The sequence below is a fragment of the Neoarius graeffei genome, chromosome 17, assembly GCF_027579695.1.
Source record: "Neoarius graeffei isolate fNeoGra1 chromosome 17, fNeoGra1.pri, whole genome shotgun sequence".
Taxonomy (NCBI): Eukaryota; Metazoa; Chordata; class Actinopteri; order Siluriformes; family Ariidae; genus Neoarius; species Neoarius graeffei.
In genome coordinates, this window is record NC_083585.1 from 46265106 (window position 1) to 46277919 (window position 12814).

General features: G+C 41.5%; 1 protein-coding gene across 2 annotated transcripts in view; it reads left to right on the forward strand.

Annotated features, from left to right (window-relative positions):
• LOC132864301 (ephrin type-A receptor 4-like) overlaps positions 1–12814 on the forward strand; it is a 125471-nt gene that overhangs the window by 58620 nt on the left and 54037 nt on the right. The window lies entirely within an intron of this gene.

A 12814-nucleotide genomic window follows, 5' to 3' on the forward strand; every position in this document is an offset into this window, starting at 1 on the left:
CAGAACCAGTCACAGTTCTTCTGAACCCTTTGACTGTCACACTCGCTTCTTCATTTTGCACCAAAACCCAGCAGCCTTCATTACGCTTTTGTCTGAAAAGTGTCTCTTACGTAATATGCTGCTTTCTTTACTGACCTACATATATTTTTCAAATACAAATTACTTTTTGGAAAAGTACTTTTTGGAAATCTAAAATGTTTTCGTACTGACTTGATAACGCAGAATTCATAAAATAAAAATCAATACAAATTTTTAGCTCATCTGGCCATAAGGCCGATGAGCTGTTGCCGTGACGTGGCGTCCGTTCGTCATCCGTCGTCCACAATTCAGTTAAATCCTATCTTTTCCATCAATTCTCCACAGATTTCTATTCCACTTGTTTTGTTTGAAAGCACTCATCACTCCACACAAAACTTGGTCATTGTTTTGTCAAATTTTTTGCTAACGAATTAGTAATTAGGCCAAATTAACAAATTTTTCCAGGCCTCTCACTAGAATCTTTTTATCACCTCTCTCACTTCTCATCGGATTCCAAAATCAATGGTGGGTTTCCCAAAAGCCTCTTAACGCTAAGAGCATCTTAAGTAGGAGAGAGAGAGAGTGTTCATTGTGCTGCTCGCGCGACCATTTAACGATGATCTTTGTGCTACGATGCTTTTGGGAAACTCAGCACTGATTGATGATTTGGGTAGATTTTCCCTTGGGGAACAAACTTTAGTCCTTTGTTGATTTGCCTGTTGTAAACAGTTTGTTGTGGAGGTTGGTCCTCTCTCACATTGCCACATTTCAGTTCTGTTTGTTTTGGTAGTCATGCTTGTTTTGATGGCAGGCCAGATGAGCTACTACGTCCTTGACGTTCTGGTTGTACTAAAAAACAGGATGCCTAAGACGTTTGCACAGTACTGGAGGTAAATGGAAACAGATGAGAAAAAAAAAAGTTCACTTTGGCAAATTGCTGTGGTGTAAGAGAAATAAAACACTTCCTGTTAAATAAAAGAATCAATGACGAGTTGTTGTGATCTCAGCCAGAACAGAAAGCCTCATCATATTTTATTCCTTACTTACTTTCAGTCAATTATAACACGCTTTATTGACTTGTATTAGTGAAACGTAAAAGAACCTTCCTTGAGAAATATGATTTGGCAAAATATATTAGCATTCAATAAATCACAGGTAGTGGACTCAGGTTTGGACTCATCCGTGTGAGAGGTTGTACATGTTTCTTTTGCTTACAGTTATGTTTGAAGAAGCTCAATTTCACCTGTAGAGAGCTTTTGAATGATGTCTTTACTTCATTAAAATACACACACACACACACACACACACACACTTGTAAGCTCAGTATCTCACATGTTGTGCCAGATCCCCTTCATTTTAGATTTACTACACCTTTGTGTTTTTGTACGTGCGGTACATTGTGTGTTTGAGTGTGTCAGCCTGCGCTCTTGATGCCGTGTTGGGTTTCGAGCCAAAGCGGAGTGCGAGACGGAAATCCGGAACTCTCTGTGACAATCAATGCTCATAAATCACCCTCGGGCCTAACGTTGATGGTTTAGGGTGTAAGGTGTTAGGTTTTAAGTTGTGCCTTTGCCATACGAGCTTCACAAAGCTTCAATCAAGCAGCTAAACATCCACAAAGGATCTTCCAAGGCATGCATTTGTGTGTGTGTGTGTCTTCTTCACTGCCTCAGTGTCATGCATGAAGGAGAAAGAGAATATAAAAAGACTGGCATGCTCCATGGATGAGGTTCAAAGAATGAACAAAAGACACAAGTCGTGCGGTGTGGGAGTCGGCAAGTAGGTGGGCTGCGCTGCTGCTTATTCATGAAGGAGATGATGAATGAATATTCATGACTCCTGTTCTGCGTATGCTGGAGATTGGAAAGGAAATATGTGGCAGCTGCATGAGACATCCAGCCTACACACAATCAATTTTATTTACACAGCTTGATTTTTCTCAACAGGTGGGATTGTGTACTGTGTGTGTTTGCATATGCATGTCCTGGAGTTTCTGGATTTTTGCTCGTGAGCTTTTACAGTGAAGAAAAATATACATTTTAAGTTTATTTCTTAGCCTAATTTTGATATGGCCATTTGTTTGTGCATTGACCGTGGACATGCTTCCTCAGTAGTCTGACACTCCACATGGTAAATTAACATTGTACATGTTGCTAGCATATAAACTGCCCCAAATGGCACACTTGTAGGCTTATGTTTCCTGTTTGCCCATGCCCATCAGGTCCACGAGGCTGTAGCAGGTCTTATTTCTCATTTTGACCTTCAGAAGTTTGCTCTTGACCCTTTATGCACCTTCTTGCAGCCTTTGGCGAAGCCCATTTCATTGCAGACTCGGCAGCGGTTTTATACCCAAAACTTTTTGCGATTATGGACTAGGATTGGGAAACGAATCTTGGTTCCAAATTAAAACCAATTCCAAAATGCCAAGTACCGGGTACTCATTAAAAAAAAAATGGTTCTGTTTATCAGTTCAAGTTGTCAAGCGATAGCCCTTGATTATTGCAAACAAAGGCTACATACCTGCAAGGACGTACCTAGCTATCTGCCAGGATCTGTCTACATGACCATGTCACATGACACGCAACAGATACGAGCTAGCATGCATGGCTAACGTCCCAACAGTGTGAAATATGGACGGCGGAATGATACATAATACATTTTAAAGGAAGAAACTAGAAGAGCACTCGGCAATGTGCATACCTCCGCCAAGCCACATATTATCAACATCAAAATCAAATCACTTGAACCTAAGATAATACTAAAGCTGCACACCAAAATTCATCAGAATCCATTCACTACTTTTTGAGTTATGTTGGGAAGAGACAAAAAATATCCTGGATCCACATACATATCCAGATTTGCATCAGACTCTAATACATTGTTCCTTGGGCCATGGCTCACCTTTCCTCACAATTTCATCAAAATCTGTTTCACTTCATTGCAGACTCAGCAGTGGTTCTGTACCCAAAACTCTTTGCGATTATGGACTAAGATTGGGAATCAAATGTTGGTTCCAAATTAAAACCAATTCCAGAATGCCAAGTACCGCGTAGCTGTTAAAAAAAAAAATCGGTTCTGCTTATCAGTTCTGTGATAACCCTTGATTATTGCAAACAAAGGCTTCATATCTGCAAGGACATACGGAGCTATCTGCCAGGACCGGTCTACATGACCATGTCACACATAAACACAACGACGTGTCCATTTGTTTAGATACGACCTAGCATGCATGGCTAATGTCCCATCAGTGTGAAAGGTGGATGGCGGTAAACGGACAAAAGTTATGTTTAGTTATTTAAACATATAACCTTTTTTGCCATCTTGTAATCAATAAAAACCAGAATTGATAAGAAGAATCCAAATCGGAATCAGGATTCGATAACATTCAAACAATATCTGATGTGGATGTGTTAATAGCAGAGAGAAACACGGTGAGAGAGAAACAACAAATAAAATAAATCTTCAAATCACGTGTCTTTAGTTATTAACCCATTGACGCCTGAAACGCCTGCAAAAAAACGTCTGCAAATGCCTAAGCCAGTTTTTAGAAAAGGTCCCCATCTGCCTGAGGGTTTTCTGAAATAAAAATAATTAATTGAAAACGCCTATGAAAAATTCAATATCTCAGCCTCTGAAGCACATAAAGACATGAAATAAGTTGCATTTAAAAGAGAAAATTGTCTGCTTTTATTGGATCATGCTCATTCAGCATTAACACTAACACATCTCATCTCATCTCATTATCTCTAGCCGCTTTATCCTGTTCTACAGGGTCGCAGGCAAGCTGGAGCCTATCCCAGCTGACTACGGGCGAAAGGCGGGGTACACCCTGGACAAGTCGCCAGGTCATCACAGGGCTGACACATAGACACAGACAACCATTGACACTCACATTCACACCTACGGTCAATTTAGAGTCACCAGTTAACCTAACCTGCATGTCTTTGGACTGTGGGGGAAACCGGAGCACCCGGAGGAAACCCACGCGGACACGGGGAGAACATGCAAACTCCACACAGAAAGGCCCTCGCCAGCCCCGGGGCTCGAACCCAGGACCTTCTTGCTGTGAGGCGACAGCGCTAACCACTACACCACCGTGCCGCCACACTAACACATTTTTATAAAAAAAAAAAAATCTGGCATGCGTCTTGAAAATAATGACAAATCAACAATGCTGCGTTATGCAACAACCGGCGCTAGGGGCAATGTTGCGCGACGCAGCATCCGACATCAATGGGTTAACAGAACTTGGCATTAAGCAACATTATGGTTACAACATCTGTGAAACAAATCCAGTGAAATAATCGACTTAACAAAATACAATGAATTAATAATTTATATAATTACTTGAATATTATCTGTAGATATGGATATCGCCACCATGAAAAAAAAAAGTATTCTTTCCTTCATTTTCAGTAACCATGGATGAGACAGCAGTCCATCGCTGGGCAACGTGCACACATTCAACCTTCAGTTCAATTCAGTTCAATTTAATTTTATTTGTATAGCGCTTTTAACAGCGGACAGAGCAAATTTACAGAAATAACATTCATTCAATCCTAGGGGCGAGTTTAGAGTAGACACTTTTCTACCAGCATGTTTTTTGGGAGGTTGAGGAAACGAGGGAACCTGGCAGAAACCCATGAGAATACAGAGAGCGCATGTACGTAATGCCACACTCACAACCCCGCCGTAAGTGTTTTGGACACGCACGGGTCACGGGGTTTGGTAGCTCACAGCTGTGCCGCAGGGTCGTGGTGAACCCGAGGGAAAGTTTGGGGGAGGAGTACGGGCAAAGTACTTGTCAAGTACAGGTTGCACGCCTGACTTCCTCGAGGCGTGGGAAAAATTGCGCCGTTAGCCCGTGGAAAGCGTATATCTGACGCACGTGATCAGTTCGTGGTCAGTGAGTGTGGAGTGCGTGTGACTTGCATTTTACCAGTTTCCTGCGCTAGGAGTATGGGCCGCATTTGTGAAGCATGTGTGATGCACGCAATTAGCACGTGACAATCACTCATGACTTGTGTGTGACACAAGCCCGGAGTGGGTATAAAACCAGCATGTCTGCAGCATTCTGCATCTGTCTTTTGACTGAAGAACAATATCGCTTCGTGCTGCTCCGTCATCTGCCTATAAGGGTCCAACTCCCTCAGTCGTTGCGGCAGTATGGCGGCAGCCATCTTCTTCCCTTCTACAATGCTACATGTTACATGATTTGGTTCCTCCTATATATATATATATATGTGTATGTATGTGTGTGTGTGTGGGCGGCACGGTGGTGTACTGGTTAGCACTGTCGCCTCACAGCAAGAAGGTCCGGGTTCGAGCCCCGTGGCCGGCGAGGGCCTTTCTGTGTGGAGTTTGCATGTTCTCCCCGTGTCCGCGTGGGTTTCCTCCGGGTACTCCGTTTTCCCCCACAGTCCAAAGACATGCAGGTTAGGTTAACTGGTGACTCTAAATTGACCGTAGGTGTGAATGGTTGTCTGTGTCTATGTGTCAGCCCTGTGATGACCTGGCGACTTGTCCAGGGTGTACCCCGCCTTTCGCCCGTAGTCAGCTGGGATAGGCTCCAGCTCACCTGCGACCCTGTAGAACAGGATAAAGCAGCTAGAGATAATGAGATGAGATTATATATATATATATATATATATATATATACCCAGAGTCTGCCCCTTGTGTCGCGTGCGGGTCACATGCGCTGTATGCAAGCCACACAGGGGTAGAAAGTGAGATGTACTTCTGTCTTGGAGGCTGCACAAATAGCAAGTGTGGAGTACTTGAGGCACGTCACTCATACAATTACCGTGCGTCAAGTCAAGTCAAGTTTATTTGTATAGCGCTTTTAACAATAAACATTGTCGCAAAGCAGCTTTACAGAATTTGAACGACTTAAAACATGAGCTAATTTTATCCCTAATCTATCCCAATGAGCAAGCCTGTGGCGATGGTGGCAAGGAAAAACTCCCTCAGACGGCATGAGGAAGAAACCTCGAGAGGAACCAGACTCAAAAGGGAACCCATCCTCATTTGGGCATCACTCGTGCATCTTAGTGTCATCGCAAAGCCCCTACTAGCCGCGCTGCTGACTTGGTTCAGGCGTACAAAAGGAGTATGGATCCCGTACGTAGTGTATGCGTTCTTGATTTTTCTCAAGACCCGTAGAATTTGCATGTGCAGGACCAAAAGTCTCCACGGGCAGTCTGCGACCTTCTATGGCGCTGAATGCACGCAAGTGTCACGGAAGTCTCAAGCACAGTTTTGACAAATTTTTTACTGTAGACCGCCCGTAGCAGCACATACGGCGGGTTGTGAGTGAGGCTTAAGGAGCAGAGAGGGTCCTACAGCACCTCCACAGCACCCTAAATAAGGTTAACTAAAGCCTTAAATAGCTACATAGATTTCATTCAGTGGAATTAATTATTTATTTCATGATGTGCATGCCATGAGATAATTCAATCTGTCAACATAATGCATCAGAACCAGTGAGCCGAACCTAACACCAGACTGGATCTGCTAGACCACGGTTATGTCTAATCGATAGTATGCTTCTTGAGGCGGGTGAGTGTCAGTAACACTGGCTCAAGCAGTTTACAGCATTAAAAGCCTGATTTGATTTTAGCCTGATGTATGCTTTCATCTGAACAGGAAAGCGGCCTTCAGTCACTCTCTGAAACCGGAGCATCCAAAATGTTCGCTCACCTCTGCACTCATCGGCCGTTAGAGATGTGATGAATGGTGGGGTGCAGAAAACCTTTCTTCTTGTGTTGAAAGGATATACGCAGAACCTTTATTTTTAAATAAATTTCTGAGTGGATAGTATCTCCATCCTTGACTCTTGTATGCTGCATAAATGGGAATAAAAATATTTATTTTTTTCATGGTCCGGTTTCCATCAAATCCTGCGCTCTGATTGGCTGGCAAACGGGTCCGTATCCTATGGTACGGACCCCAGTTACAGACCCCGGTTATGGACCTCTGGCGACTCGCTCGTTCACAACAACAACAAACATAGTAGCATGTTTTGTCAACATTTATCTTTTTTATAAGATTTATTTATAAGATTATCAAAAAATCTTATAAATTTTTGCCAGCATTTCTCAGGAGAATAGCATTAACTTTACAGCATGGATAGCGATAACGACAGTGTTCACAGTGAAAGCGAGTTTTACTACCCTGAGGAAGAAGAAATAAAAGAAAACATTTCAGGAGAGAGCTAAAAACCTCTAACTTGCTAACGCTGAACAAAAACATGGCTGAATCTTGAATGACTCCTATTTGTATAAATAGGGGACTACATAGGCGACAAAATGTATTTTTTTCCTGCCATGGAAGTGCACTTGTATACTGAGGAGGAAGCCATTTGCATTACAGCCGTGAATGAGGATTCAAAATGGCGGCTCGCCTCGGTTTTCCCTTTCGGGCGCTCTCGTTTTCTGTTAGAATTTGTTAAAGAAAAAAATAAATATATTATTTCCCAGCTTAAGGTCGGACCTTATGGTGAAATACTGTGACCTCAGCCTTGAATACTGACCTCGGCCCAGAGGCCTCGGTCAGTACTTTCAAGACCTTGGTCACGGTATTTCACAATACGGACCTCCCAGCTGGTAAATAACATATATATATATATATATATATATATATATATATATATATATATATATATACAACCCCAGTTCCAAAAAAGTTGGGACGCTTTGTAAACTGTAAATAAAAACGCAATGTGATAATTTGCAAATCATGGAAACCTTATATTTCATTGAAAATAGTACAAAGACAACATATCAAATGTTGAAACTGACCAATTTTATTGTTTTTTTGAAAAATATATACTCATTTTGAATTTGATGTCAGCAACATGTTTCAGAAAAGTTGGGACAGAGGCAGGTTTACCACTGTGTTGCATCACCTCTACTTTTAACAACACTCTGTAAACATTTGGGAACTGAGGAGACCAATTGCTGTAGTTTTGAAAGAGAAATGTTGTCCCATTCTTGCCTGATATACAATTTAAGTTGCCCAACAGTTTGGGGTCTCCTATGTCGTATTTTGCGCTTCATAATGCACCAAATGTTTTAAATAGAAGACAGGTCTGGACTGCAGGCAGGCCAGTTTAGCACCTGTACTCTTTTACTACAGAGCCATGCAGTTTTAATCTGTGCAGAAAGCGGTTTGGCATTGTCTTGCTGAAAGAAGGAAGGCCTTCCCTGAAAAAGATTTTGTCTGGATGGCAGCATATCGCTCTGAAACATGTATAGATCATTCAGCATTAATGATGCCTTCCCAGATGTACAAGCTAACCATGTCATGTGCACTAATGCACCCTCATATCATCACAGGTGCTGGCTTTTGAACTGTATACTATTAATACAGCTATAGACCAAAGTCATATAAATAAAAATTTATGGTGAAAGTAAGAAATACCGTTACCGACTTTCTCAACTAAGACTGATTTAACTTTATTGATTGTGGGTTGACTCTCATTAAAACAGGATAGGTGTTATAGCTTATGCAACATACATGTACATGCATGCATTTTCACTGATAAAACATAAAAGGCTAATTAAATAATCAGATGAACTGAGACAATCTCATTCTGAAGCAAATTAAATAATCTTATACTGGTAACTTACACAATACAAGTTACATGTATTCATCTAAATGCAGGTAAACAACGTGTTGTTGTTTTTGTTGTTTTGTATCCAAATGAGAGTCGGAGCTTACCCATCGGTGTTCTCGCTTCTTGAAGGCCTATCTTGTAGCTGATTGTTTTGAAACAATCTGACTTTCAGTTGTTCGTTCAGTTCTCCGTTCATTCGCTTCTTCCACGTAAGGGCGAGATATTGCTGCTGAGGCAAGCATATCCAGCGGAGAAATCAGACGACTGGTCCACTCATACTCCATTTTCTCCATACTGAGTACTCCGCCATTACTGCTCGGCTCAGGCAATTACTAAAACCCAGGATGGGACGTGACCGGTTTTAGCAACAACCGCGGGGAGGTCACTGATCGAGTGATATGTCACGTCCCGTTCTGTCCCTGGTTTTAGCAACAACCCTCGGCTCACACTCCAGGAGAACTGGTGCAACTGAACTTACTTTCCTTTTCTTGTAGTTTTCTTTTCCTTTAATTGTTGGCACTGTACCCTCTTTCAATACAGGCTTATAGCCAACGCTCCTCAACAGATCAGAGGTTTCATACGAGTCTTCAGTAAAATGTGCAGAGCAGAGGAGAGACCACTTCATAGGCGCCCAATCCGTGAACTTCTCGCAAAATGCGTCCAAATCTTTGCAGTTTGAACATTCTTGGGCCATGAATGCAACGTAAATCCACCTTCTGTCGTGTTGCTGCACCGGCCAGCAACACATCTACGTGGCATGGCAATAAATTAGCTCAAAATGGAGGATTGGAGTTGCAGTTAGCTCTGTTTTAGTATAGCAGAAATGGCGATGAGACCGATAGACTTCCTGCTGTGACGTTACGGACATCAAGGTCATTCACTCAGACTGCTATCTGTGTAATTCACTTTAATCATAAAAATTACTACATTAGATTTATTGTTAACAAAACTATTCCTGTGCCATTCTTGAGATCTCAAGACATTTACATATAAACAAAAAGTGAGGCCATGGTTCTGCGTATCTCCTTTAAGTCTAGTGACAACTTCTCAGTGTAATGCTATCACACTGGCTTATATTTAATATCACATGGATACATGTAAGTTTGGATTTTACCAAGGAAGATAATTATTTCAGATATTCGATACCTGAATACATCATTATGGCTTATAGAACAAATTAAATTAATGTGTCATTTGTCATACTTTGGAACTTATTGTCCAGAAAATACGGTGTGTTGTTATCCTCTCCTCGTTCCTCTCCAGGTTACCACACACACACACACACACACACACACACCAATTATAGAGACATATCTGTGAAAGCAGGCTGAATGATGGATGTGTGTTACAGGAGTGTGTGTTGGGGGTTGAGGAGGGCGTTGACCCCTGGGTTTTGAGCCGGTAGGGGCTCATCTGAGTCCCAGTGGGGAGACGCCAAAGTCGTGTTTAGTCTGTCGGCCTCGACAGAGGAAGATGGATGTGCTTAGCTGAAAAATAGCCGCCACACTGCTGTCACTACTGGGAGCCAGGGGCCGAGTTGTTCAATACACACAACACTTAAGGTTGAAAAGAAGGAGCTGTTTTAACCACACACAGTCTTACACACACACACACACACACAGATCATGAGGCCCAGAGAAACATGAATAGCTAGAAGAGAAATGACTTTTGGGGTTGAATCATTCACTTGAGCCCATGTGAATGATTGTATGGCAGCCATGCCACCTGAAGAGCCTGTGTGAATTGTTGAAATTGAAAATGACAAATCAACAAAAAAAAAAGAATACCTAACAGAAATGAAAAACTAACTAGGACTCGTAGGATCCAGAGGTCTGTGTACACTAACCAAGAACCTCACAACACACCCACAGCTAATATCACTCTATAAACAATCATATACTCTATAAGAAAAGTTTGTCTGGAAAATTTGTGTACTGTCCTGCATTTTTTTTTCATCATCTCTAGATTTATTTCCTGAGTGTATACATATTATATGATTACACCTACGTTGACGCATATGTAGAGGAATGACACATAACAATACATTTTAAGGAAGAAACTAGAAGGACACTCAGTAGAGTGCATACGGGTACCTCCACCAAGCCACATATTATCAACATAAAAATCAAATCACTTGAACCTCAGATAATACTAAAGCTGTACACCAAATTTCATCAGAATCCATTCACTACTTTTTGAGTTATGTTTGGAAAAGACAAAAAAATATCCTGGATCCACATACATATCTGGATTTGCATCAAAACCTAATCAACTGTTCCTTGGCCGATGGCCCACCTTTCCTTGCAATTTCATCAAAATTTGTTCACTACTTTTTGAGTTACATTGGGAACAGACAAACAAACAAAGGTGGAAACATAACCTCCTCCAACAAAGTTGGGGAAATGGGGGGGAAGGAAAAAGGAAAGAGAGGAAAAGAGGGGAAAGAGAAAAAAGGGGGGGCTAAACAGTGGCTACTTTGAAGAATCTAAAATATGATTTTTTTTTTAAACTACTTTTTGTTTATCACGTAATTCCATACGTGGTCCGTATGTTATTTCAGAGTTTTGGGGTCTTCAGTATTATTCCACATTGTAGAAAATGGGCAAAATACATATATATATATATATATATATATATATATATATATATATATATATATATATATATATATATATATATATGAGTGATTCCACGCTTATGGGTCCTGAAATGGGGACATGAACTTATTCACCTAAAACCATTTCTTTTTTTTACCATCAGGTCACAAAACATGTAATCTTTAATGAATGATATGTTAAAAGATAACTTTAATTTTCTGAGATGTAATAAAAACATATTTATATGCCAAAGTCAAGCCTATGAGTTCCAAAATGATGTCTGTTACATTACTTCTGTTACGATTGTCCATCTCGCGTCTGTTACAAATTAATTACAATCTAGCTATATATCATGTTAATCTTATTGAAAGAATGTGTATGTTTATTCTACTACACATGTTTATTAATTATATTTGCTAAAACATCACCTTCCTATGTTTCAAAAAGTAATTCTACATTGTTAAAATTGAGAATATATATGTCCACAACACTTCTATTACGTTCTGACTTTGGCATATAAATATGTTTTTATTACATCTCAGAAAATTAAAGTTATCTTTTAACATATCATTCATTAAAGATTACATGTTTTGTGACCTGATGGTAAAAAAAGAAATGGTTTTAGGTGAATTTTTAAAAATAACTTCATGTCCCCATTTCAGTACCCATAAGCGTGGAATCACTCATATATATATATATGTGTGTGTGTGTGTGTGTGTGTGTGTGTGTGTGTGTATGTGTGTGTGTATGGGTGGCGCGGTGGTGTAGTGGTTAGCGCTGTCGCCTCACAGCAAGAAGGTCCGGGTTCGAGCCCCGGGGCCGGCGAGGGCCTTTCTGTGTGGAGTTTGCATGTTCTCCCCGTGTCCGCGTGGGTTTCCTCCGGGTGCTCCGGTTTCCCCCACAGTCCAAAGACATGCAGTTTAGGTTAACTGGTGACTCTAAATTGACCGTAGGTGTGAGTGTGAATGGTTGTCTGTGTCTATGTGTCAGCCCTGTGATGACCTGGCGACTTGTCCAGGGTGTACCCCGCCTTTCGCCCGTAGTCAGCTGGGATAGGCTCCAGCTTGCCTGCGACCCTGTAGAACAGGATAAAGCGGCTAGAGATAATGAGATGAGATGAGATATGTGTGTGTGTTATTTACCAGCTGGGAGGTCCGTATTGTGAAGTACCGTGACTGAGGTCTTGAAAGTACTGACCAAGGCCCTCTGGGCCAAGGTCAGTATTCAAGGCTGAGGTCACAGTATTTCACCATACGGACCGACCTTAAGCTGGTAAATAATATCTCATCTCATCTCATTATCTGTAGCCGCTTTATCCTTCTACAGGGTTGCAGGCAAGCTGGAGCCTATCCCAGCTGACTACGGGCGAAAGGTGGGGTACACCCTGGACAAGTCGCCAGGTCATCACAGGGCTGACACATAGACACAGACAACCATTCACACTCACATTCACACCTACGGTCAATTTAGAGTCACCAGTTAACCTAACCTGCATGTCTTTGGACTGTGGGGGAAACCGGAGCACCCGGAGGAAACCCACGCGGACACGGGGAGAACATGCAAACGCCACACAGAAAGGCCC